At 46.6% G+C, this 26,726-nt stretch overlaps 1 pseudogene; it reads left to right on the top strand.

The window, feature by feature from the left end:
* Positions 1-1,163: 1,163 nt before the first annotated feature.
* On the top strand, positions 1,164-26,626 carry LOC105054676 (beta-galactosidase 1-like; annotated as a pseudogene).
* The last annotated feature ends 100 nt before the right edge of the window (positions 26,627-26,726 follow it).

The raw sequence follows: 26,726 nt of genomic DNA, 5'->3' as shown, positions 1-26,726 counted from the left end.
AAGTTAAGGAGGATGGTCACCTGCTGAGGTGATCTCATCGTTGTTATGAGTAGTTTCACTTCACCTTCTACAGATACTGAGTTGCTAGAGAAGCCGACCAGCGGCATATTAACGTGCTTGAGTTGCTCCCTAGATAATTTCATTCTTTGGAAAGTATTGTAAAATAAGATATCACAGAACTTTCATTACCAATCAAAATTTATTTTACATCATAATTTGCTATCATCATTGAGATGATGATGGTATCATTATGAGAAGTTTGAACTCTGATTATATCAATATTAGAAAAAAAAATAACATCATCAAAAGGAGAAGAGTTCGCTTCCTCTATTCATCGCTTCTTGCTTTCGAATCCTTCACCCTCTTCCTCTTTTGCCCCCTACCTCCAACGAGACTCAAAATCATATGGATGATGCTAGCTATCGGAAGGTTGTCGTGATCGTCCTTCGCATCGGTTGGGACCTGACGTGACTCCTCAACTGGCTCTTTGCCCTTGTTTTTGATATACCCATCGAGGTAGCTTTGGCAAATGAGTTCCCTGATTGCATCCTTCAACTGGCGACACTTCTCGATGTCGTGACCATGGTCCCAATGAAAATGGTAATACTTCTTCTTGTTTATCTGACTTGTTGGTGTCCTTATCTTTTGGGGCCACCATAAGATATCCTTTCCTTCAATCTCTATGACGATTTGGGCATGCAGGGCAGAGAGAGGGGTGTAGTCATTGAAGCAACATGGAGAGCTCTTCACCTTCCTCTATTTTTGGGGGCAACTTTCTTTTAAGGCTCCATGATTATCTTCATGGGGCCTCTTGCTATCGCTGTTCTTTCTCCCTTCATGCCAAAGTACCTCTTCCTCTTCGATCTGCATATATTTTCATGCCTGGGCAGGAGTTCGGCATAGTTTTTCGGAAAGTTCTTGCTCATGGAGAAAATCAGGCACTTGTCTTTGAGTCCAAGCTTCAATGTCGATACGGAAAGGATCTCATTGAAGTCTCAGACTTTCAGCATGCCAGCATTAAAATGCACCACATAGTCCCTCAGCGACTCGCCCTCTCTCTACTCAATAGAGAAGAGGCTGTCGTTGTTCCTCGATCGTGGCCTCTGGCTACCAAAATATAGCATGAATTGCCTTTCCAATCACTCAAAAGAGTGGATGGATCCATGTGGGAGGCTGAAGAACCAGACCCTCATGCTCTTTTCGAGCATCATCGGGAAGGCTTGTCAAAAGAGGGTATTGGATGCCCCTTGCAGTATCATGAGGGCTTTGTAACCCTCCAGGTGGTCGAGTGGATCGATGGTGCCATCGTACGGCTTGACCGTCAGCATCTTGAACTTATTCGGGATCAGCTCGTTTAGGATTTTTTGAGAGAAGGGAGGTTGGGTTGTGAAGCCAAAGCCATTGTTCTGGTGATGGCTGGCTCCCTGAAACTCACTGACTTAGTGCTCCAACTTTCAAACCTTCCTCTCAAGGATGCTCTCACACTGGAAGCGATGTCGATGTACGAAGAGGCTTGAAGTGGAATCCCTCTTTGAGGGCTCCAGTGATTGATCTCGTCGATCACCTCCCATAGAGCTTCGAGCACATCAAGGTGAACGGAATTAGACTGGCTCAGCCGATAGGGATCGTCAACATGAAGCTCAGGCTACATCCAGTGGCCTCTACCCTCATTTAGACCTCTTTGCATGGGTCCAGCGGCTTCTCTGCGATGGAGCTGCTAGAGGAGTTTGGGTCCTTTCCATGCCAGGCTACTGAAATTACTGCACAACAGCTATGAGCACTTGGACCTGCTTCACCAAAGCAGCAATCGGATCCGAATGGACGGTAGCGGGCTGTTGGGGAGCTTGCCCCCTGATGCTTTGTCCATTAAGGTTGCTATGCAAGGAGGATTACTGATGCGACATGGTGGAGTCTCCCTTCCTCTAGCACTAATCTGTTGCTTCTCTTCCTTAAAGTTTATCAGAGTGGCGACGTGGGCCTAAAGGAAGGTCTGTAGGGATGGCCGAATGTTGATCCAAAGCATCAGGAACCTACAAAAATAAGTCCACACACTTTAGAGAGAGACATGGGGGTTCTCCAGCGGGGGACCCTCCGATGCTTAAGTTAGAGAGGATTTGAAAAAGAGAGAACAGAGGAGGAAGATGGGATAAGAGTCTGAAATCTTTTTCTTTTTTTTCATCTTTTTTTTTTATAGGAAAAATTCTGATAGGTTGTTAGAGCCTGTCAAAGCTAGAGAGATGACCATCATAGAGCCAAAATAGTGGTGTCAGCGAGTTGTTGTAGTGCCGATCACCCATGTTCAGGATGTAGTGAACCACTGTAATAGAATGCTGATGTGGTAGATTTCACACACTAGAAAAGTCTCGTGGTGTCTGAACTGGAGGATGGTGCATGGAAGACTAGGGCAAAATAGAATGAGACTAATAGGTACTCAATGACATCGATCTAGTCAAGGTCCCAATCTCTTGTATATCATCAGCTTACGGCCGACATCCGTGATCAACAAAGGACCGATGCCTGGTACCGCAACCTAAATCGATGATGAATCATGAACAATTGGGTCATGATGTCAGGTGTCTGTCATGTCATCAGGAGATGGCCATTTCATCTGTCAGATAAAATATGGCCCAACAGCTCCTATCCATATTCCTTTGATCTTCACCAAGCTGAATCGTAGTCAGTTCTAGCTTTTGTATTGATTCACAAACATAAGTTGGGTGCATGAAAGGAATATTTAACTGTAATCTCATATGATTAATTTTAGGAAAAGAAAAATAATGGGCACCTTCTCCACTCACATAATCTTTATGGCTACCTCCAATTATAATATTCCTTTGTATTTTAAAGATGGAAGAAAGAAGTTAACCTATTCATGTCATACTTAATTGTCTTGATGACTTAAATCAAACTAGTGATCATCACAAGAAAGAAAGGAGGCAATAATAAATGGTATAAGAACAACATCTTGTTTTCAGGGGATTTTATTACTTGAAAATTATTTTTTGATTAAAGAGGGAGGTGATAAACCACCCATGAAATTTATTGAGGTTAAGTATATGTACAAGAAGATCTATATAGAAAAAAGTAGTAAAGATAAATTAAAGAACTACTAAGTACAGTCCAAGAAGTTGAAAACTAGCATCCTATAAAAATACACTATTTCGACCTCACTTAGAGTGCCCCCTGTCTAGTTTAGTTCTTTTCTACAGTCATGAAAAATAAGAACCAAAAATCCATCTATTTGCAATGTTTCAAGATCAATTTTTTTTCCTCTCATTTTTGGTTGTCTTCAAATTATCTAAACAAAAATGAAAGTTGAAGTTTTGTTATCTTCTTTTAAATCTGCAATCAACTCAACTATCTGTATTTTGAACTTTCTTTCATATCTTGATGTCCAGCAATTGAGTAGATACAAAACCTACTGAAAATTTTCATGTGGTGGTGTAGCCACCAATCGAAAGATTTTGTTGTTTCTCTCTTTCCATATACACCAGCTTACTGCGGCAACAAGTGAGTCCCATGCTACTCTCTTTCCTTTAGGATTGATATTTATTCCCCAATCTATCCACAACACCTCAAATGAGTCTGGAAGAGAGGGGCCCGAAATTTTTGAATTGATAATGCTCCAAACTATGCTTGTGAAAGAACAGCTAATAAACAAATGGTTCAATGTCTCATCTTCTTTGCCACAGTGTATACATACTGGTATCGCTGCCCAGTTCCTCTTCTTTAGATTATCTACCGTAAGGAGCTTGTTTTGAAAAGCAAGCCAGATAAATACTTTTACTTTTTCTGACAATGGAAGTCTCCAAATGATCCTACCAATCTTTGAAGTGACTCCTCCATGAGTTAAAAAATTGTAACATCTTTTTATTGTGAATTGCTTGCTTCTGCACCATTTTCATTCTGCTTCATCTATTTTATAGGTGAGTTCTATCCCATCAAGAAGAAGTTTTAGCATCTAAAGTTCTACCATGCCTCTTGAGTTCATAGGCGAAATAAAATTGGTACCAGCCTCTATTTCACGAGAAAAATCTGTCACTGTTTCATGAGATTTTTTGGAGATAAGGAACAATAATGAAAAGATATTTTTCAGTGGTTCATCTAAAATCCAGACATCATTCCAAAAAGCAACTTGCCTTCCACTTCTCATTTTAAAAGCTACACCATTGAAGAACCACTCTTTGACTTTGACTATACTTTTCCAAACTTGATCTTTTGTGGTCGTTTTCTGCATACTATCTTGGCGATCTATTTTCTAAATGCAAGTTTTGAATGAGGGTATTCCATGGCCTGTTATTTTCCTTAAACATTCTCTACCACCACTTCATGAACAAATATTTGTTAAATAGCTTTAAGTTAATGACTCCTAGGCCTCCCAAGTATTTTGGCCAACACATTTATGCCCAGTTAACCAGACAATGCCCATTCCCACATGATTTGCTTCCCCTCCATAGGAATCTCCTCCTTTTTCTTTATTCTTTTGATTACCTCGGAAGGAATGCTCAATGCAGACATCCAGTATATTGGCATTGTCCCTATGACAATATTTACCAATGTTAATATGCCTGCAATTGTCAAGGTTATACTCTTCCAACCCGCCAATCATTTGTCAATCTTTTCCTCCAAGAAACTCCAGTTAGCTGCTCAAAGCTTTTTGTAATGCACTGGATAACCCAGGTATTTTATTGGAAGATCAGTCATTTTTCAGCCTATTAAACTTGCATAACAATTTTTTTCTTCCTATTGTAAGCTAATCCCTACCAATTGGCTTTTTTAAAAATTAATTTTGAGATCAGATACCAATTCATATGAGTATAATATGAACTTGAGATGGCCAGCAACTTTCTTTTTCGCTTCTCAAAAAATAATAGTATCGTCAACAAACTGGAGGCAGAGGTTTTTACTAATTTTAGATGACCCTATTTCCTTTATCAAGTTATTTTCAGTTGCCAAAACCAACAAATAATTTAAAATATCCACCATTAATAAGAAAAGTGCAAGTGAGATTGAATCACCCTGCTTTAATCCTCTCCTTGGTTTGAACCAGTTAGAAGGATCCCCATTAACTAATATAACAAGTTTGCTGGTTGATAGAATTTTCTCAATCCAACTACACCACCTTTGACCAAATTCCCTTGCATTGAGTAATGAAAAAAGAAAACTCCTATCAACATTATCAAAAGCCTTTTTGAAATCGAGCATTAGAAGAAAGCCTTTCTGCTTTAATTTTTTGCAAAAGTTTAAGATTTCTGATGCATAAAGGTAGCAATCTCCAATTTGCCTTCCTTTAATGAATGTCATCTATGATTGAAAGATGAGTTCATCCATATATTTTAATAATCTTTTGCTTAAGACCTTGGATAGTATCTTCATGACCCCATTTATGAGGCAAATGGGTCTGTAATTCTTAACAGATAAATTTTCTTATTTCTTTGGAATTAGGGAGATGAATGAGTAGTTTAGTTTCTCTAAGTCCACTATGCCAGAATGTATATCTTTAAGCAAACCATAAATGTCTTCTTTAATCATGGACCAATAACGCTGAAAGAAGATAGCAGGGAAGCCTTTCGGACTTGGTGCCTTATTCTTTGTCAGGCAGAATATTTTATCCTTTATCTCTTCTTCTGTAAATGGAACTTCAAGATCTGATAAATCTAATTGGCTTTGTGGAAATATTTTGCTCCAGTCCATGATGACGTCACTCTGAGAACTTGGTCCAAGTAAGCTCGAGAAATATGTGACAAAAGCCTCTTTGATCTGATTCTCATCTTCAATACTTCTTCCTTCTGGCTATAGGTAGTGTATGATATTTTTTTCTCTTCCTTGCACTGGCATAAGTATGGAAAAATTTAGTATTTCTATCACCATAAGATAGCCATTGAACTCTGGATCGTTGCTTCCATAAGACTTCCTCCTGGTTTAGGATCAAGTCCATCTGCTTTTTGAGCTCTTCTCGAGTTGATCTTTCCTCCTTTGTAAGATTTCTATCTTCTTCTTCTGAATCAAACTATGATATTTTTTGTTTAATCTTCTTTTTCTCTATAATATTTTCATTGTATGTTCTGCTCCATTGCTTCAGTTTTTGTCTAAGATGTCTGAATTTTAGAACAATATTTGATGCCACGTCCCTAGAAGTAGGCACCTCCTTCCACCAAGTTGTTATGAGATCATCAAAATCAGAACTCTGCAACTAGAAGTTTTCAAAATGAAATGGCTTCTTATGAGTTTTCTTTCTATCAAAACTTAATAAAAATGGGCAGCAGTCTGAAGTAATTTTTTCAAAAGACGAAAGTAGAGAGAGCGAATACTCAGAGGTCCATTCAATGGAGGCTAAGCATCGATCTAGTTTAGCCAGAGTTGGATTTTCTCTATGATTCAACCAAGTGAACCTTTTGTGAATAAGTTTTTCTTTAATGAGGCCTAAAGAGTTAATAAAACTATTAAAGTCTCTACATGCTTTGATGCTACTACTCAAAGAATCTTTTCTTTCATCTGAGAAGCAGGTCACATTGAAATCTTCTACTAAAATCCGTACTCCAGGCTAGCTTGATCTAATTTGAATTAGCTCTTTGTAGAAGTCACCTCTTTTTTGTGAATCATTTGGTCCGTACACATTTGTTGTTGGATACTATTTTGGAGATCCAGCACTATTTTGACTTTGCATAGTGCTGAGAGAATAGAATCCAGAATGATAAGATTTATCCTTGATTTTAGAAGAGATCCAGCAAGTCAAGAGTCCTCCTATAGAGCCCAATGCATTTACAACACTGCATTCATCAAATTTTCGTCCACAAGCTGAAGCGATTGTTTTGGCACTAATGCTTCCAATTTTTGTTTCTTGAAAGCAAACAATGCTGCATTTAGATTGAATTACAATCTCTTTAACTTTTCTCTTCTTTTCTTTGCTATTCAGTCCTCTTACATTCCAAAATAAAACACTTATTTGGGAAGAGTAAGAACATAGTGAAAGACTACCTCCTCTGTAGTAATACTTTATTCCAGGTAACATAACATTCTAAATCTCGAGCTTTCAGATAATTCAGCTACATAGAATTTTTCAGAATAATACTTGAGAGGATTGAGTTCCCATCGCCTTTCTTTTTAGCTTTAAAATTAGGTGGGATATCCCAGACAGCTAGTTCAAATAAGTTTGATGATACAAAAAGTTAGAGAGTCCTTTGAATCTAATGTCAGATCTATTGTGAAGTCACCAAAGATGCTGCAAAAATTGTTACTGCTGTCGAAGGACCAAATGTTGCATAACTTTTTGAAGCTGATGCCAGTTATTGTTTGGGATGGAGGTAACATTCGCTTTGTAGTGCCTAATCTCTAGTTCTTTCAGCTTTGCTGACACCAGCTCTTTATTTTCGGAGAAGAGAAGCCCACATTTCATATTTAGAGATTTAATATCTTTTGATGTGAGTGAATTCAGATAAAAAGATATCTTTCTGATAGAGAGTAGACTCTTCCCACCCCAGCATTTAAATTTTTTTGGCATGAATTCATTCACTTCATTTATTTTTTTTTGTATGAGTTGATTGATTCATAGTAGCTATTTTAGCTTCTAAGTTTATAAAAATTTCTTTCATACCTTGAGGCTACTGATTAGCTGGGCTTATTTTTTACTATAGTGTTTGAACGGTGTCTTTGAAGCAGACAGCCGTTGAAATGGAATTGAAAACATGCTTGGCTGGTACCAGATATAGAGAGGTATCTATGATGAATGGCGACGGCTATAGCTTTGCACCGATCGATTTTTCTGCTAGAGAAAGTAGAAGGATTTTTCTCATCGAGGAAAAGGGTATGATAAAGCCGACAACTTTTGAATTTGAAATGATAAGGTTGATAAATGTTGAAGGCTGTAGTTGGTGAAGGAGTTGAGCCAACTGGTTTGGGTCAAACCAGCTAGGAGGAATCTTCTTTGACACTTCCAACACTTGACTCAAATTTGAAATCATAGACTGTCCATTCTTAGGAACCCATTTGCATGAGTTCCTTGTTGAGTTGGTTTGACTGCACTCCCCTCTACTGGTGCTTCTCTAGTCAGTAGGGTTGCTTCCTTCCAAGATATTTAGATGGTGCCTCCAAGAATCATTAGGTGGTGAACGATTGACAAAACTATTCCAGTATTCCCAATCCCCATCCTCACCATCTTCTTGATCATGAGAGGTTGAGAATGAGTTTTCAATCCTCTGCACCTTCTCTAAGACAAAATTAATTTGAATTAAAATTGAGTAGACATAGGTTCCAACTATTATCTGAATTTTCTCTGGGGTGCTTTCAAGAGATTCACTAAAAAAAACTACATCAAAGCCGGTTAAGTCCTCCCATCTAAGATTCGATCTACTGGCTCTATAGGGAACCCCAAAATCTGAAATAATCACTGCCACTGCTTCAGCTGTCCGACAGAACAAGGGAAGATTTTGAATCATAGCATAAACTTTGAACTTGAGATTATGATGTACACCCCTTATAGATTGGTTCCAATGTTTCACTCTCAATGTGAATCCATCCCCTCTGATGTGCCCTTGTGCTATCAAAGCTTGAACAGGCTGGTTGTCCGAGCATACTACAAAAAACTCCTTTTTCGAGAGTTGTCTTGTAGTCTAGGGGCCAATTTTGTTTGCCTTGTGAGCTAATGCAGTAGAGACATCATCCCCTTTGATTGGTCTCCCAAATGATTCTACATGTGCTGCTCTATCTAGATAGGCAGAGATCCTAGCCATCTCTCTAGTAAATGGGAGGAAGACCTTCAAGGAAGGGACTTTGTTGGGAATCTGAGGAGAGGAAACTTGGCTTTGGGTTGGCTTGATTTGCTTTTGAGGAGGTAACACTGGTTTATTAAAAGTTTGGTTGGTATTGCATCTTCTATAGGGATGTTCATACCTAAAACACTTAAAACAACGAAGGAGGTTTCGACAGTCACCCTTGAAGTGGTCACTGTCTCCATAGCAGAAGCAGCACCCCACATTAAAGGGCTTCAGCTAGGTGTTATTCCTACTAAGAGATATGGTCCAGATTATATTTGGATAGTGTTTGGAGAATGTTTAAGTAGAATTTCACTGATCTTTTGAAATAACTATTTGTATTTGACCTTCCGCATTGTGAGGTTGAGTTTTGCCAAATTTTAGTATATGTTGGCATAGGAGCATTTTTGCTGACTCAGAGGGATGGTAACATGCCTCCAGCTTTATTTTGTTAGGGTGATTTCTGATGTGTGGCACCACCACCGACTCCTTGGAATGGCCATTTGATAGCCCTCCCTCTGTAAACTTGATTACTTCTTCATGAGAGTTCGATGTGACACCTCTGTCCATGTTCCATTTGCAGCAAGGTGAGGGAGCTTCAAAAAATGCAAGGATTTCTTCTATAGAGAAGCCAACCCCTCTTGACCAGAGGGGTGTGTGCGTTGCATTGCAGAGGATCTACGCTCATTCCGAGAATGGTTTGGCTTTTGAGAAGAATTGTCAGGGGCTCTACGTGGATCTCTCTGTATCTCTTTCTCGCCTTTGTTCAGCATCCCCTCCGGGGCAGCAAGGTTCCTTCTTTAATTATATCCTAGGAGAATGGCATTTGCTCCTGTGGCTAGAGGGTAACCATGAGCGGTGGAGCTGGGAGCAGCATAGTCGGAACGAGCTTGGTGATGGGTTGTAGGGGGGAGAGAAACGAGTGTTTTCTCACTCTAGACATCGCCAGAGCTGCTCACTCTTACATGCTTTCTACTACTCCTCTTCATTTGCTAGAAAATTATTGATACAAGATAATGAAAGCAAGCCAATCCTAAGGTTGCTTGAATCCAATAGACAATAATCCCATCTAGTATCTAATGAAGTCTCGCAGGACATTCACTTGGCAATATAGGTCATGCTATATGGACTTCATCCTACAACCTGCAACCAATATATATATATATGGGCTAGCATGTACTGCATGGATAGATCATCCCATGGCCATACAGAAGGATAGTAGCTTTAGAGAGGCACATGACACATCCAAATGCCAAAGGTGGTGCACTCAAAGCTAGACCAAACATCTTTTAAATTAGATTTGTTGATCTGTTTGAAACCTACCATAAATTTGATTATCTCAAGTTGAACTAGGGCTGAAAGTGGATCAGATAATATCCGTCTGAATCTATTTTTATATCTGAATCTATGTAGATATGGATAGAAATTGAAGCATTCGACTAATATCCATTTTGTATCCATATCCATTAAAGAAAAATGGATATGAATATAGATAAACAACTATCCTATCCATATCCGAATATCCAATTTTATTTATAATCTTATTTAATTTTATGTAGCACTCATATATTATTGGAGAAAATAAATGATCATATTAATATGCTATTAACTTTCAAAAATGGGGAAGTGATCTCTCCGCAAGCAAGTGAGCTGGGCGGGGAACAAAAGAGGATTTATTATCTATGTAGTCATATTTTTGATTTTATGATCATAAAGTTTAAATATGTGACTTATATCTATATTTATATCCATACTTCCGATATCCGATTTGTATGCATATCCATTTAAAGCAAATATAGAGATGAATTTTTGCATCGAACTAACAAGATTTGTATGCATATTTGTATTTGTTAAATATGGATATGAATATGCTAGTATCCAATCCATATCTGATTCTTTTTTAACCTTAAAACTGAACATAACTGTTGGGTATAAAATACCCCCAGCCGAAGTCCTCAACAGACTGCGTCCGGACTCCTACGGGAGCCGGACTCCGTCAACAACTCCGCCAGCAAGGCCGACCTTTAAGGCAAGCTTCGTCCGGACTCCTACGGGAGCCGGACTTCGCCCTCGACTCCAACGGCTGCAAAACAGACTTTATCCGGACTCCTACGGGAGCCGGACTCCGCCGACAACTCCGACCGCAAGCAGACTCCACCCGGACTCCTACGGGAGCCGGGCTCCGTCCTCGACATCAACTGCTGGCAAGCTTCGTCCGGACTCCTACGGGAGCCGGACTTCGCCCTCGACTCCAACGGCTGCAAAACAGACTGCGTCCGGACTCCTACGGGAGCCGGACTCCGCCGACAACTCCGACCGCAAGCAGACTCCGCCCGGACTCCTACGGGAGCCGGGCTCCGTCCTCGACGTCAACTGCTGGCAAGCTTCGTCCGGACTCCTACGGCAGCCAGACTTCGCCCTCGACTCCAACGGCTGCAAAACAGACTGCGTCCGGACTCCTACGGGAGCCGGACTCCGTCGACAACTCCGACCGCAAGCAGACTCCGCCCGGACTCCTACGGGAGCCGGGCTCTGTCCTCAACGTCAACTGCTGGCAAGCTTCGTCCGGACTCCTACGGGAGCCGGACTTCGCCCTCGACTCCAACGGCTGCAAAACAGACTGCGTCCGGACTCCTACGGGAGCCGGACTCCGCCGACAACTCCGACCGCAAGCAGACTCCTCCCGGACTCCTACGGGAGCCGGGCTCCGTCCTCGACGTCAACTGCTGGCAAGCTTCGTCCGGACTCCTACGGGAGTCGGACTTCGCCCTCGACTCCAACGGCTGCAAAACAGACTGCGTCCGGACTCCTACGGGAGCCGAACTCCGCCGACAACTTCGACCGCAAGCAGACTCCGCCCGGACTCCTACGGGAGCCGGGCTCCATCCTCAACGTCAACTGCTGGTAAGCTGTCCGGACTCCTATGGGAGCCGACCTTCGCCTTTAACTTTGATTGCAGGAAGACTTCGCTCAGACTCCCACGGGAGCCGGGCTCCACCCACTCCCCCAACCGCAAGGAGGACTCCGCCCGGACCCCTACGTGGGGTCAGACTCCGACCACGGCCGAACTTCAGCCGACAGGTCTGCACTCCCAGGCCGTAATCATGACCACGATTCTGCTACACTTCCTGCGGCGGATTCCGCGCAGCTCCACCACTCCCTGACAGGCCGCAGTAACGATCGCAGCACTGCTCCACTCCCTACGACGGATCTCACGCGGCTCCATTACTACCTGACAGGCCACGATAAACGGCCGCGATCCTGCTCCACCTCCTGCAACGGATACCGCGCGATTCTCCCATTCGCTGGCAAATCACGACAACAAACGCCGCCCCACTTCACGCGGCAGACTCCACGTGGCACGTCCCAGTGATAGCCACGGGTCCATTCCACTACTCTTCGCAGCAAACTCCGCCTGACCTTGGGCAGCCCACTGCCAGACGGTTACAAACGTCGCCATCAATCCGCTACCTCCTCTGCCTATAAAAAGGGAGACCCAGATACGTTATTCTATAAGCTCATTTTCTTATCTCAAAACTCTGCTAAATTCTCCGTTCGAGCGCTCCATTCTTGTTGAGGCAGAGAACTGACTTGAGCATCGGAGGGTCTTGCCGGAGCAACCCCACCTCCGGTTTAGACTTTCCTTGCAGGTCCCGATGGCGACCGCGACTTCTCCGACTCCAGCTTCTTCGGCGCAAGCGGATTTTTGCACCAACAAGATTGGCGCTAGAGGAAGGGTCTGAACCCTCACAGTACCCTTGTTCTTAAAGGAGCGTTCAACGGAGCCGCCTCCGATCATCTCCTCCGACACCCACTCCTTATTTTTTCCCGCTGGGTCCACACTCGATGCCTCCACGCAAGGCGTCCACGCGACGGTCCACGGCCTCCGCGGCCAGGTCTCAGGCTCCAGCCTCCCCCCCTATTTCTCAACCTCCTCCTCCTCCTCCTCCAGCGGTGGTGGTCGGTACGGAGCAGTTCGACTTGCTGGCACAGCAGGTCAGAGGCCTCGTCGAGGCTGTACAAGCAATGCAGCAGCAACAGCCGCAGGCGTCAGCACACCCGGAAAGGGCGTCTCCGGAATGCCAGAACCCGGCGACGGGGCGGGCCACCTGGGCCAGCCGCCCCGTACTTCCTGGGAAAACAAATCCGAGGGTAGAGAGCCTTCAATCAGACCACGACTCCACCCCTGGAAGATCCCTGCCCCCGTTCTGCCAGAGGACCCTCGAGACTCGAAGTCGAAAGGATTTCCTGGATCGGAGGCTCCAGGAGATGAACCGGCGGATTGAAGAACTCCGCCATGCGCCCCCCACTTATGGTGAGGACATTTGTACTGACCCTCCCTTTTCCCAAACGATTATGCAGGAACCGATCCTGCCAAACTTCAAGCTTCCCCAGTTCGAAAGCTTCGACGGAACTTCAGACCCGGTTGATCATCTGGAGGCCTTCCGGACGATGATGCTGCTTCACGGTGCTCCTGACGCCATCTTATGTCGGGCTTTCCCATCTACTTTGAAGGGAGCAGTGAGGAACTGGTATTCGGCTTTGAAACCGGGTACCATCTTCTCCTTCGATCAGATGAGCCACCAATTTGTGGCCCATTTTGTCAGCAGCCGGCGCCTCCGGAAGGGTTCGGAGTCCCTCATCAACATTAAGCAGAGGGAAGGGGAGTCCATACGGGCCTACATCAACCGCTTCAACATCGCGGTGCTGGAGGTCCGGAACTTGGACCAATCAGTCGCCATGGCCGCCTTGAAAGGCGGCCTTCAGAAGAATGATCTTTTGTTCTCCTTGGAGAAGAAGTATCCCAGGGATTTTGCCGATTTGCTGGCCCGGGCTGAGGGATACGCCCGAGCGGAAGAAGCCTTCAAAATGAAGGATGAAGAGACAGCAAGGGAGCGGCAAGTGGGAGATTCGAGTAAGCCCGCAGTGGAGAAAAGGCCAAAGGAAGTCCGACCGCGTTCTCAATCCCCTCCTGGGCATAAGCGCGCCCGTACTCCACCCCGGGCACGCAGGCAGAGAAGCCCGGACCGCGGGGTTCGGCGGGGTTCTCCACCAGGGAGATTCCACAGCTACGCCCCCCTCAACGCCTCGAAGGCCCAGATATTAATGGAGGTCAGGGAGCAGCTCCCTAGGCCGGAGAGGATGCGCACACACCCCGGGAAGCGCAACCCCAACAAGTTCTGCCTCTACCACCGCGACCACGGCCACGACACGGAGGAATGCATCCAGCTCCAGGACGAGATCGAGGAGCTCATTCGGCGAGGTCGACTTGATAGATTCATCTGCCGCAGGCCTGAGGGTAGGAGAGACCGGCCAAGAGCCCTTCCACAGCCTGAACCGTCGAGAAGGGAGGAGCAACCCGGGGACCGGCCTCCCATCGGGACCATCGACTCCATCACCGGAGGGCCTCAAGGAGGGGCGGGCCACCCGCGACCAAGGAGCTCGAAAAATCTGTAAATCCATGTCAGGAACAGGAGGAGAACCTCGTCCCGACATGAGCAAAGTCAAAGGCCCGATTCTTTTAGACCGGATGGGGGGAGAGGCCTTACAACGCCCTAATGTGCCCCCACAGCCATGTCAGGAACAGGAGGAGAACCTCGTCCTGACATGAGCAAAGTCAAAAGCCCGGTTCTTTTAGACCGGATGGGAGAGAGGCCTTACAACGCCCTAATGTGCCCCCACAGCCATGTCAGGAACAGGAGGAGAACCTCGTCCTGACATGAGCAAAGTCAAAGGCCCGGTTCTTTTAGACCGGATGGGGGGAGAGGCCTTACAACGCCCTAATGTGCCCCCACAGCCATGTCAGGAACAGGAGGAGAACCTCGTCCTGACATGAGCAAAGTCAAAGGCCCGGTTCTTTTAGACCGGATGGGGGGAGAGGCCTTACAATGCCCTAATGTGCCCCCACAGTCATGTCAGAAATAGGAGGAGAACCTCGTCCTGACATGAGCAAAGTCAAAGGCCCGATTCTTTTAGACCGGATGGGGGGAGAGACCTTACAGCGCCCTAACGCACCCCCACAGCCAAGCCAGAAACGGGAGGAGAACCTCACACTGGCTCGAACAAAAAGGAAGACTTCACTCGGACTCCTACGGGAGTCGGGTTCTGCCCACAAGGAAGACTTCACCCGGACTCCTACGGGAGTCAGGTTCCGTCCACAAAGAAGACTTCATCCGGACTCCTATGGGAGCCGGGTTCCATCCACAAAGAAGACTTCATCCGAACTCCTACGGGAGCCAGGTTCCGCCCACAAGGAAGACTTCACCCGGACTCCTACGGGAGTCGGGTTCCGCCCACAAGGAAGACTTCACCCGGACTCCTACGGGAGCCGGATTCCGCCCACAAGGAAGACATCACCCGCCTACGGGAGCCGGGTTCCGTCCACAAAGAAGACTTCACCCGGACTCCTACGGGAGCCAGGTTCCGCCCACAAGGAAGACTTCACCCGGACTCCTACGGGAGCCGGGTTCCGCCCACAAGGAAGACTTCACCCGGACTCCTACGGGAGCCGGGTTCCGCCCATAAGGAAGACTTCATCCGGACTCCTACGGGAGCCGGGTTCCGCCCATAAGGAAGACTTCACCCGGACTCCTACGGGAGCCGGGTTCCGTCCACAAGGAAGACTTCACCCGGACTCCTACGGGAGCCGGGTTCCGTCCACAAAGAAGACTTCACCCGGACTCCTACGGGAGCCGGGTTCTGCCCACAAGGAAGACTTCACCCGGACTCCTACGGGAGCCGGGTTCCGTCCACAAAGAAGACTTCACCCAGACTCCTACGGGAGTCGGGTTCCGCCCACAAGGAAGACTTCACCTGGACTCCTACGGGAGCCGGGTTCCGTCCACAAAGAAGACTTCACCCGGACTCCTACGGGAGCCGGGTTCCGCCCACAAGGAAGACTTCACCCGGACTCCTACGGGAGCCGGGTTCCGTCCACAAAGAAGACTTCACCCGGACTCCTACGGGAGCTGGGTTTCGCCCACAAGGAAGACTTCACCCGAACTCCTACGGAAGCCGGGTTCCGTCCACAAAGAAGACTTCACCCGGACTCCTACAGGAGCCGGGTTCCGCCCACAAGGAAGACTTCACCCGGACTCCTACGGGAGCCGGGTTCCGTCCACAAAGAAGACTTCACCCGGACTCCTACGGGAGCCGGGTTCCGCCCACAAGGAAGACTTCACCCGGACTCCTACGGGAGCCGGGTTCCGTCCACAAAGAAGACTTCACCCGGACTCCTACGGGAGCCAGGTTCCGTCCACAAAGAAGACTTCACCCGGACTCCTACGGGAGCCGGGTTCCGTCCACAAGGAAGACTTCACCCGGACTCCTACGGGAGCCGGGTTCCTTCCACAAAGAAGACTTCACCCGGACTCCTAAGGGAGCCGGGTTCCGTCCACAAAGAAAACTTCACCCGGACTCCTACGGGAGCCGGGTTCCGCCCACAAGGAAGACTTCACCCGGACTCCTACGGGAGCCGGGTTCCGCCCACAAGGAAGACTTCACCCGGACTCCTACGGGAGCCGGGTTCCGTCCACAAAGAAGACTTCACCCGGACTCCTACGGGAGCCGGGTTCCATCCACAAAGAAGACTTCACCCGGACTCCTACGGGAGTCGGGTTCCGCCCACAAGGAAGACTTCACCCGGACTCCTACGGGAGCCGGGTTCCGCCCACAAGGAAGACTTCACCCGAACTCCTACGGGAGCCGGGTTCCGTCCACAAAGAAGACTTCACCCGGACTCCTACGGGAGCCGGGTTCCGCCCACAAGGAAGACTTCACCTGGACTCCTACGGGAGCCGGGTTCCGTCCACAAAGAAGACTTCACCCGGACTTCTACGGGAGCCGGATTTCTCCCACAAGGAAGACTTCACCCGGACTCCTACGAGAGCCGGGTTCCGTCCACAAAGAAGACTTCACCCGGACTCCTACGGGAGCCGGGTTTCGCCCACAAGGAAGACTTCACCCGAACTCCTACGGGAGCCGGGTTCCGTCCACAAAGAAGACTTCACCCGGACTCCTACAGGAGCCGGGTTCCGCCCACAAGGAAGACTTCACCCAGACTCCTACGGGAGCCGGGTTCCGTCCACAAAGAAGGCTTCACCCGGACTCCTACGGGAGCCGGGTTCCGCCCACAAGGAAGACTTCACCCGGACTCCTACGGGAGCCGGGTTCCGTCCACAAAGAAGACTTCACCCGGACTCCTACGGGAGCCAGGTTCCGTCCACAAAGAAGACTTCACCCGGACTCCTACGGGAGCCGGGTTCCGTCCACAAGGAAGACTTCACCCGGACTCCTACGGGAGCCGGGTTCCATCCACAAAGAAGACTTCACCCGGACTCCTAAGGGAGCCGGGTTCCGTCCACAAGGAAGACTTCACCCGGACTCCTACGGGAGCCGGGTTCCGCCCACAAGGAAGACTTCACCCGGACTCCTACGGGAGCCGGGTTCCGCCCACAAGGAAGACTTCACCCGGACTCCTACGGGAGCCGGGTTTCGTCCACAAAGAAGACTTCACCCGGACTCCTACGGGAGCCGGGTTCCGCCCACAAGGAAGACTTCACCCGGACTCCTACGGGAGCCGGGTTCCGCCCACAAGGAAGATTTCACTCAGACTCCTACGGGAGCCGGGTTCCGCCCATAAAGAAGACTTCACCCGGACTCCTACGGGAGCCGGGTTCCGTCCATAAAGAAGACTTCACCCGGACTCCTACGGGAGCCGGGTTCCACCCACAAGGAAGACTTCACCCGGACTCCTACGGGAGCCGGGTTCCGTCCACAAAGAAGACTTCACCCGGACTCCTACGGGAGCCGAGTTCCGCCCACAAGGAAGACTTCACCCGGACTCCTACGGGAGCCGGGTTCCGTCCACAAAGAAGACTTCACCCGGACTCCTACGGGAGCCGAGTTTCGCCCACAAGGAAGACTTCACCCGGACTCCTACGGGAGCCGGGTTTCGTCCACAAAGAAGACTTCACCCGGACTCCTACGGGAGCCGGGTTCCGCCCATAAGGAAGACTTCACCCGGACTCCTACGGGAGCCGGGTTCCGTCCACAAAGAAGACTTCACCCGGACTCCTACGGGAGCTGGGTTTCGCCCACAATGAAGACTTCACCCGGACTCCTACGGGAGCCGGGTTCCGCCCATAAGGAAGACTTCACCCGGACCCCTACGGGAGCCGGGTTCCGTCCACGACGCCAAGGAAGACTTTCGGCACCGATTAGGAAGACAACGACATCCCCGAAATAATGTGGAACCCAGACGGCCAAGCTCGGACTTGCGGTCACGCACGACGAGAAAGGCGAGCTAACGCATCGACGACCGAGTGCCCCCTGACGACGTCTACATCAAACAAGTCAAACGACAAGAAAGGTTCGATAGACGGCAATATTAGTGCAACGCGCAGACAAGGTAACAAAATTTCCTCTTCATTTAATAAGATATTCGTTACAAGACCCGGTGGGTCGGGAAAAAAAAAAAGAAAAGAAGATATACATCATTGCGAGCCTCGCGAATACGGCTTGGAAAGGATATACCGGAGGCCGCTCCAAGCTGCGAACTCCTTTTCCCGTCTCTGTCCTCCTCAGCCACGTTCTCCAGTGCGTGTAGCAGACCTATCGGCTCTCATCCCGTCTCACCTCACTCCATCTCCGAAGTCCCAACCCTAGGGGGAAAAGGGTGGGATAGATTCCCGGGGGCTGTAAAGGCAACGGCGGCAGTGACGAAGACCTGTTTCAAGAAGAGCCGGAGTCACTTTGGAGGCAGCGGTGATGTCAAGGATACGCTCCGCCTCCGAATGCTCTGCGACAGCCACCACCCAAAATGTTCCGGCAAGGTCGGCATGCGCTACTTCCATCGTCCCCGCAACAAGTTCCACTGCCCCACCATCGACGCCGACCGCTTCTGGTCCCTCGGCCCAGGCGGCATCAAGGATCCCGCCACAGCTTGTGGCGGCGGCTCTGCCCTCTCGACCGGTATCACCCTGCCTTGCTACTCCGAAATTCTCGGGCAGAATAACTTTACCGACGACCCCCGTTATTAAACCCCTGTTGTTGAAGGAATTCTTCCTTGAGCCTCCTTTGAAACGACGGGGATCCTCACCGGCCGCTGTTCTCCTCCTCGCCTTCCTCCAAGCCCTAGATATCCCTTCAAGGAGGGCCTCCGGGGTAGAAGACATGGTGTGGGAACCCTCAGAGAAGAAGTGGGGGGCTGAAGAAGGCAGGGACTGGTGCAAGGGAAGTAGCTGAGTAGCTAGGCTCTCAGGTGAAAGAAAGGTACCGTCCTATCGACAGGATGAGGCCATGAAGGGAGATTAAGGGGTTTAAATAGCCGACGGATCCTAGCGCAGTTATGGCGGCAGGTGTTCCTGGGCCAACTGGTGCGTGCCACGCGTCCCGCATGTCCCCTTCACCGCTATCGAGGGTTGACCGTTCATGAATTTTCGTAGCACGACGCTTGGGATCGCGTTCCGACAGGGGTTCCGAAAAGACTCTTCAGGTCGCCTTCACCGGAAAGCGGGCTCTGACGTGCACACATTAAATGCCAAAATATCTGGGGGCGGCAGTGCACAGGATGCGAGGGGATGGCTTCGGCTGTGCCCATCTCTCTGTACTTCCTACGTTTGAAATTCAAACTCGGAAGTAGGGGGACTAGTGTTGGGTATAAAATACCCCCAGCCGAAGTCCTCAACAGACTGCGTCCGGACTCCTACGGGAGCCGGACTCCGTCAACAACTCCGCCAGCAAGGCCGACCTTTAAGGCAAGCTTCGTCCGGACTCCTACGGGAGCCGGACTTCGCCCTCGACTCCAACGGCTGCAAAACAGACTGCGTCCGGACTCCTATGGGAGCCAGACTCCGCCGACAAGTCTGACCGCAAGCAGACTCCGCCCGGACTCCTACGGGAGCCGGGCTCCGTCCTCGACGTCAACTGCTGGCAAGCTTCGTCCGGACTCCTACGGGAGCCGGACTTCGCCCTCGACTCCAACGGCTGCAAAACAGACTGCGTCCGGATTCCTACGGGAGCCGGACTCCGCCGACAACTCCGACCGCAAGCAGACTCCGCCCGGACTCCTACGGGAGCCGGACTCCGTCCTCGACGTCAACTGCTGGCAAGCTTCGTCCGGACTCCTACGGGAGCCAGACTTCGCTCTCGACTCCAACGGCTGCAAAACAGACTGCGTCCGGACTCCTACGGGAGCCGGACTCCGCCGACAACTCCGACCGCAAGCAGACTCCGCCCGGACTCCTACGGGAGCCGGGCTCCTTCCTCAACGTCAACTGCTGGCAAGCTTCGTCCGGACTCCTACGAGAGCCAGACTTCTCCCTCGACTCCAACGGCTGCAAAACAGACTGCGTCCGGACTCCTATGGGAGCCGGACTCCGCCGACAACTCCGACCGCAAGCAAACTCCGCCCGGACTCCTACGGGAGCCGGGCTCCGTCCTCGACGTCAACTACTGGCAAGCTTCGTCCGGACTCCTACGGGAGCTGGACTTCGCCCTCGACTCCAACGGCTGCAAAACAGACTGCGTCCGGACTCCTACGGGAGCCGGACTCCGCCGACAACTCCGACCGCAAGCAGACTCCGCCCGGACTCCTACGGGAGCCGGGCTCCGTCCTCAACGTCAACTGCTGGTAAGCTGTCCGGACTCCTATGGGAGCCGACCTTCGCCTTTAACTTTGATTGCAGGAAGACTCCGCTCAGACTCCCACAGGAGCTGGGCTCCACCCACTCCCCCAACCGCAAGGAGGACTCCGCCCGGACCCCTACGTGGGGTCAGACTCCGACCACGACCGAACTTCAGCCGACAGGTCTGCACTCCCAGGTCGTAATCACGACCACGATTCTGCTACACTTCCTGCGGCGGATTCCGCGCAGCTCCACCACTCCCTGACAGGCCGCAGTAACGATCGCAGCACTGCTCCACTCCCTACGACGGATCCCACGCGGCTCCATTACTACCTGACAGGCCACGATAAACGGCCGCGATCCTGCTCCACCTCCTGCAATGGATACCGCGCGATTCTCCCATCCGCTGGCAAATCACGACAACAAACGCCGCCCCACTTCACGCGGCAGACTCCACGTGGCATGCCCCAGTGATAGCCACAGGTCCATTCCACTACTCTTCGCAGCAAACTCTGCCTGACCCTGGGCAGCCCACTGCCAGACGGTTACAAACGTCGCCATCAATCCGCTACCTCCTCCGCCTATAAAAAGGGAGACCCAGATACGTTATTCTATAAGCTCATTTTCTTATCTCAAAACTCTGCTAAATTCTCCGTTCGAGCGCTCCATTCTTATTGAGGCAGAGAACTGACTTGAGCGTCGGAGGGTCTTGCCGGAGCAACCCCACCTCCGATTTAGACTTCCCTTGCAGATTCCGGCGGCGACCGCGACTTCCCCGACTCCAGCTTCTCCGGCGCAAGCGGATTTTTGCACCAACAATAACCAAACCCCAAAAACTTTTAGAGTTGTTTTGGCCAATCCTAACAAGATTTCGATTGTGAATCCTCAATGTTGGAACAAATTAACATTTTCTAGCACTAAATGTCTTCTGTGGAAATATGGCCAACCATTAGATTTGTTAAGTTGGGTTGGTTGGTCGAACAAAGCCTTCAACCCTAAAGTTTAACCTTCCATAAGTTCATAGTGACACCCTCAAACCTAATCCAAATGTAATCTATGTTTATGTCAGTCTTTGCAATATAGTTTGTAGATTATATTTTCAAATAGAAGTAACAAATCAGTGCCAAGGTGAAAATAATTTCAACCAAAGAAGCTTAAGTTAGATTTGTTAGCAAAATATAGGGACCTTGCAACCAAACAAAAGAAACAAACTTCTATTTTTAAGCAACACCACGATAAAACCAAATAGCTATCCTAAATATGACCATTTATCCATTTCTTCCTATAAGTATGGTACCTCACATCTCTTACAAGATGTGCTTTCCCTTGTAGTGACAAGGAAGAAGGAAGATAGGGTTGTTTGAGAGAAAGTTGCCTAAAAATTTGGTTCTAGTTTCTCTTTGTTGTTTTGTGCACTCCATTGACGTCTCTCATGATGGCTGAGCTATAAAAATTAATGGCGAGCATCGCACTCTTTTCCCGGGTTCCATTCACTATCCTCGCAGCACTCCTGAGGTGAATAAATGTTGTACATGATTATATATGTATGTATTATATATGTAGATACTTTGTATATATGGATGTATATAACTATGCATTTATGTGCATGACTAGGTTTTTTTCTCTTGAAGCGCTACTATCAAAAACTAGTTAAAGAGACTATTCGAAGGTCCAATATTATCTATTTTAGCATGCAAAAAGATAATTGATGGAAAATAAAGGGTTAGAGATTATAACAGTACTATACTGAAACCATCAAAGAAGCAATTGTACTTATGCTCTCTACTTCCATATAATCAAATTATAGTTTGGTTGCACAAGTGTTTTATTAGCACTGATTCACTGTATAATGAAAAGTTGATGTCATCATCTGCAGATGTTTTAGTATTCTTGTATTAACTTTAATCAATGATTAGTTGACTTGTTGGTCTTCAACTTCTAATCTAGTGATGATATATCAACATTCTTCCAATATTGTAAAAAGTAAACCATTTCTTTGGAGCTCTTTTTTTTTTTTTTTTGATGAAATTTGGAGCTCTAATTATTGTTCACCAATCAGCAGGCATTCTTCTTTATGCACAAGACAAATAATGTTCTCACCCAAATAATCATTTTTTTGGTGCTTAGATGTGGCCCGACTTGATACAAAAAGCAAAAGGAGGAGGTCTTGATGCAATCGAGACTTATGTTTTCTGGAATGGCTATAAGCCTCGGCCACAGGAGGTCTTACTTTTCCATAATGCCTATGCTTGTTCTTATGAAATGTATATATAAAAATTCTAAACTAGTATTCTTTACCTCTATTTTCAGTATAATTTTGAAGGCAACTATGACATTATCAGATTCCTTGAGGAAATTCAAAATGCTGGATTATATGCCATCCTGCGAATCGGTCCTTATGCTTGTGCTGAATGGAATTACTGGTAATTTAACATTTGCTTTTTATGTGTGGATGGTAAGAGTTCTTTATGTAATTATATGCATGGTGGTTTTCCTTGTTTTGCTGAACCATTCTTTGATGTTTTCACAGGAGTTCCTGCTTGGTTAAGCAAGATTCCAGGGATGCAATTTAGGTCCAATAGCCAACCATGGAAGGTAATAATTTGATTGAAGTATATTATTAAAAATCATCGACTAGCTTAGGATATGCCATCATTTTATTTACACTTCTTCTGTAGATATGGTTAGGAAGGAGAGGCTTCTGGCGCCACAAGGAGGACCTATCATCATGACACAAGTATATATTCCATTTCTTCTCAAGAAAAGAATATATATATATTTTGGGTTACAAAGCTTCTAATATTCAATCATTTTCGTCGGCACTAAAGTTTGCATTTGCTAATATGACTAAAATAGATCGAGAATGAGTATGGTAATATAATGAAACCTTATGGTGATGCTGGAAAGCAATATATTAATTGGTGTGTAAATTTTGCGGAATCTCTCAAAGTTGGTGTACCATGGATCATGTGCCAGCAACAAGATGCGCCGCAACCGATGGTAAATGATAACAAGCTCCTTTTCTTAACATGATATTGTTAGGCAAACTAATTATATCTTAACACCAACTATTTTCCTTTGTCACCTTCAACTAGATCAATACTTGCAATGGCTTCTATTGTGATGGATTTAAACGCAACAATCCAAATAGTCCAAAGATGTGGACAGAAAATTGGACTGGCTGGTGGGTTTTCTTCCTGCTTCTCATCAAAATCTGCCTTTCCAAACCTTCAGCCATTTGGTTTTTGTCTTATTGAAGTTAATGTATCAAAACAAATGATTTCAGGTTCACAGCTTGGGACAAACCAAACCCACATAGGCCTGCAGAAGACTTGGCTTTCTCAATAGCTCGTTTTTTCCAAGTCAATGGAACATTCATAAACTACCACATGGTTAGTTCCTTTTGAACATGGATATTAAGGGCTTATGTTATTGTATACATATATTTGTCAAGAAAACATAACATTTAATTGTATACATGTTACTAGTATCATGGAGGAACCAACTTTGGTCACATGTCCCTAGAGGACCATACATCACGACGATTATGATGCTCCTCTTGATGAATATGGTATTTGATCTTAAACTAATTCTAGTTTCCCACTTCTTATGTAATGTGATCTATGTGTTCAAGTGTGTCTTTAGATCCAAACTGGATACAAGGAACTTAAGAAAATGAATATGGTTTATTCTTAGGAAACCTGAGGCAACCCAAGTGGGGGCACTTGAAGGAACTTCATGCTGCAATCAGAATTATGGAAAAGGTCCTCACCTACCGCGATGTCAAGAACACCGATCTCGGCAATGGAGTAACGGTAGAGTACCATGAATCATGCTTACAACTTTTCCTTCAACATAAGCTTCAAAAGAGTTAGGCAAGCATGAGAACTTTTTAATGATTAGAGGGAACTAAATTCTCGGGTAATGGGAGTGTTCCTGGATGCTTTTTAAGTAATGTGAACCAAACTTTTGATACCAATGTGGACTATGAAGGGGCTAAATATTTCCTGCCTGCTTGGTCGGTTAGTGTTCTTCCTGATTGTAAGCAGGAAATCTATAACACTGCCAAGGTACAAGCATCTATTCTTATCTTCCCTTCCTATGTAGCCTTCTTAATTGTATAACTCCCAACACTATATTAATGCTGTCTTTTCCCCTCCTACTGGATATAGATTACAACCCAGACTTCTGTGATGATTAAAAAGCCAAATAAGGCAGAGGATCAACCCAAGGATTTGGTCTGGTCATGGAGGCCTGAAACCTTGAAGCTCTCTCTAAAGGGCTTGTGGGGTTCCTCCCCAGCTAATGAGCTCTTAGAACAGATCAGCACCACTGCTGATGAGAGTGACTACTTGTGGTACATGACAAGGTATGTATTCCTCAAGCAACAATCTGGATTTATATAAAAGAAGCTAAATTGAAATCATTGCATCGATGCAGTGTCGATATTATGTGCAAGCAAACCATGACTCTTCACGTTAACTTGACAGGCCAGATCCTCCTTGCCTTTGTAAATGGACGGCTCGTAGGTAAAGTGAAGTCATATTATTGTCGTAGCAGTGAGAGTCATAAGTTATCAAAGTTTGATTATAATAGTAAAGAGCAAAAACCACAACATAATTGTTTATAGTGCCTGAAATTATTTCAGAAAATGTTTGTAATGGTTTGCCAACTTTGATGCTTATCAGGACGCCAATATGCTGCAAATGGAAAGTTCAGACTTGATTTCCAAGGCCAAGTTGTGGTTAAACCTGGAAAGAATCACATCTCTTTGCTTAGTGCCACTGTTGGCCTAAAGGTTCAAGTCTCCTCTATAAATTATACATGTCATTCCTTATATCACTTGTTCTTAGCATCATACTCTTGATTAGCCAATATTATAGCTGAACTTATATTGTCGAGCAGAATTATGATGCATATTACGAGATGATGCCAGCTGGAATTGCCGGTGGACCAGTCCAACTGATTTGAAATAATTTCACCCTGGATCTATCAAAGAATGCCTGGTCTTACAAAGTAACTACTATATACCATAGAATTTATTGCTTTAGTATTTTATATATCATCGGTATTATATGTAACCATCGCCTATGTTTCTTAGATTGGTCTTGATGGTGAGACAAGGAATATCTACCTAAATAACCCCCAGGATAAATGGCGTTCCAGAATAATTCCAATCAAGAGACCTTTCACTCGGTACAAGGTACCATTTCTTTGCTATTTGTAAGATAGACAATAAGCACAAACTCTTTTTAATGTGTTTCTTCCACCTTGAAAGTTTTAAGCATTGAGTCAACCAAAGCCCTCTGCTAGGCTCATATTGATCTTGGATAAGAACTTGATTGCAATGATGTTGGATAGAATTTTGACCAATAGCACTTGCATTAAATTTGTCTAGTTACAATTTTATATCTTCTCATGCCATAAACTAATTCCAGTATTTTATTACGAAGTAAAACTTCCATAATGCACCTCTTGGCTCTGATCCTGTTGTCATCGACTTGCTCGGCATGGGGAAAGAAGCTGCATGGGTGAATGGCAATAGCATCGGTCGTTATTGGCCAACCAACATTGCTTCGGCCGATGGCTGCCATGAATGTGACTATAGAGGTGCATTCAAAGAGAACAAATACCAAAGCGGTTGCGGCGAGCCCGCTCAAAGATGGTACAAATTTCATTCACTTCTTAAACTATATTCATCAAATACAAAGAACAAGATTATGAGAACAGAGATTTTCTATCTTGATCGTCTAGGTACCATGTTCCACGATCTTTTCTGAAGGATGGTGAATCAAACACATTGATCTTGTTTGAGGAAGATGGCGGCAATCCGAGTCAAGTGAGCTTCCAAACAGTCACTATTGGTACTGTATGTGCAACTGCAGACCAAGGGAAGACACTAAGCTTGTCATGCCAAGGTGGTCAGGCAATATCAAAGATCGACTTTGCGAGCTTCGGAAATGGCAAAGGCACCTGTGGAGCCTTCAAGAAAGATGGATGCGGCTCTACCGAAGCTTACCATGCAATTTCAAAAGGTAACATAGGAAAGCATGATACTTCCACTTTGCTTAATTAGCTTCTTTCCAAAAGTTTGTCCTTCTTCTCTTTAAATTTCTAACCTAGTTAATTTTCTTTCAGGCATGTGTTGGGAAAGAGTCATGCTTGATCCAAAACACCAAGAATTTGCTTGGTGAATGCAAATTCAGTAACATTACCTCAAGAAGGCTGTTAGTTCAAGCAACTTGTTGAAGAGCTAGTCTCGAGTTGAATACCAGTATATATGCTACTCCAACAAGAATAATAGGTTCAAGGGTCCTTCATATTAGAGATGTGTGATGCAATGACTCCA

This window comes from Elaeis guineensis, chromosome 12, assembly GCF_000442705.2.
Source record: "Elaeis guineensis isolate ETL-2024a chromosome 12, EG11, whole genome shotgun sequence".
In the NCBI taxonomy this organism is placed as follows: domain Eukaryota; kingdom Viridiplantae; phylum Streptophyta; class Magnoliopsida; order Arecales; family Arecaceae; genus Elaeis; species Elaeis guineensis.
The sequence above is the reverse complement of the archived record's forward strand: the minus strand, read 5'-3'. Positions and strand labels throughout refer to the sequence as shown.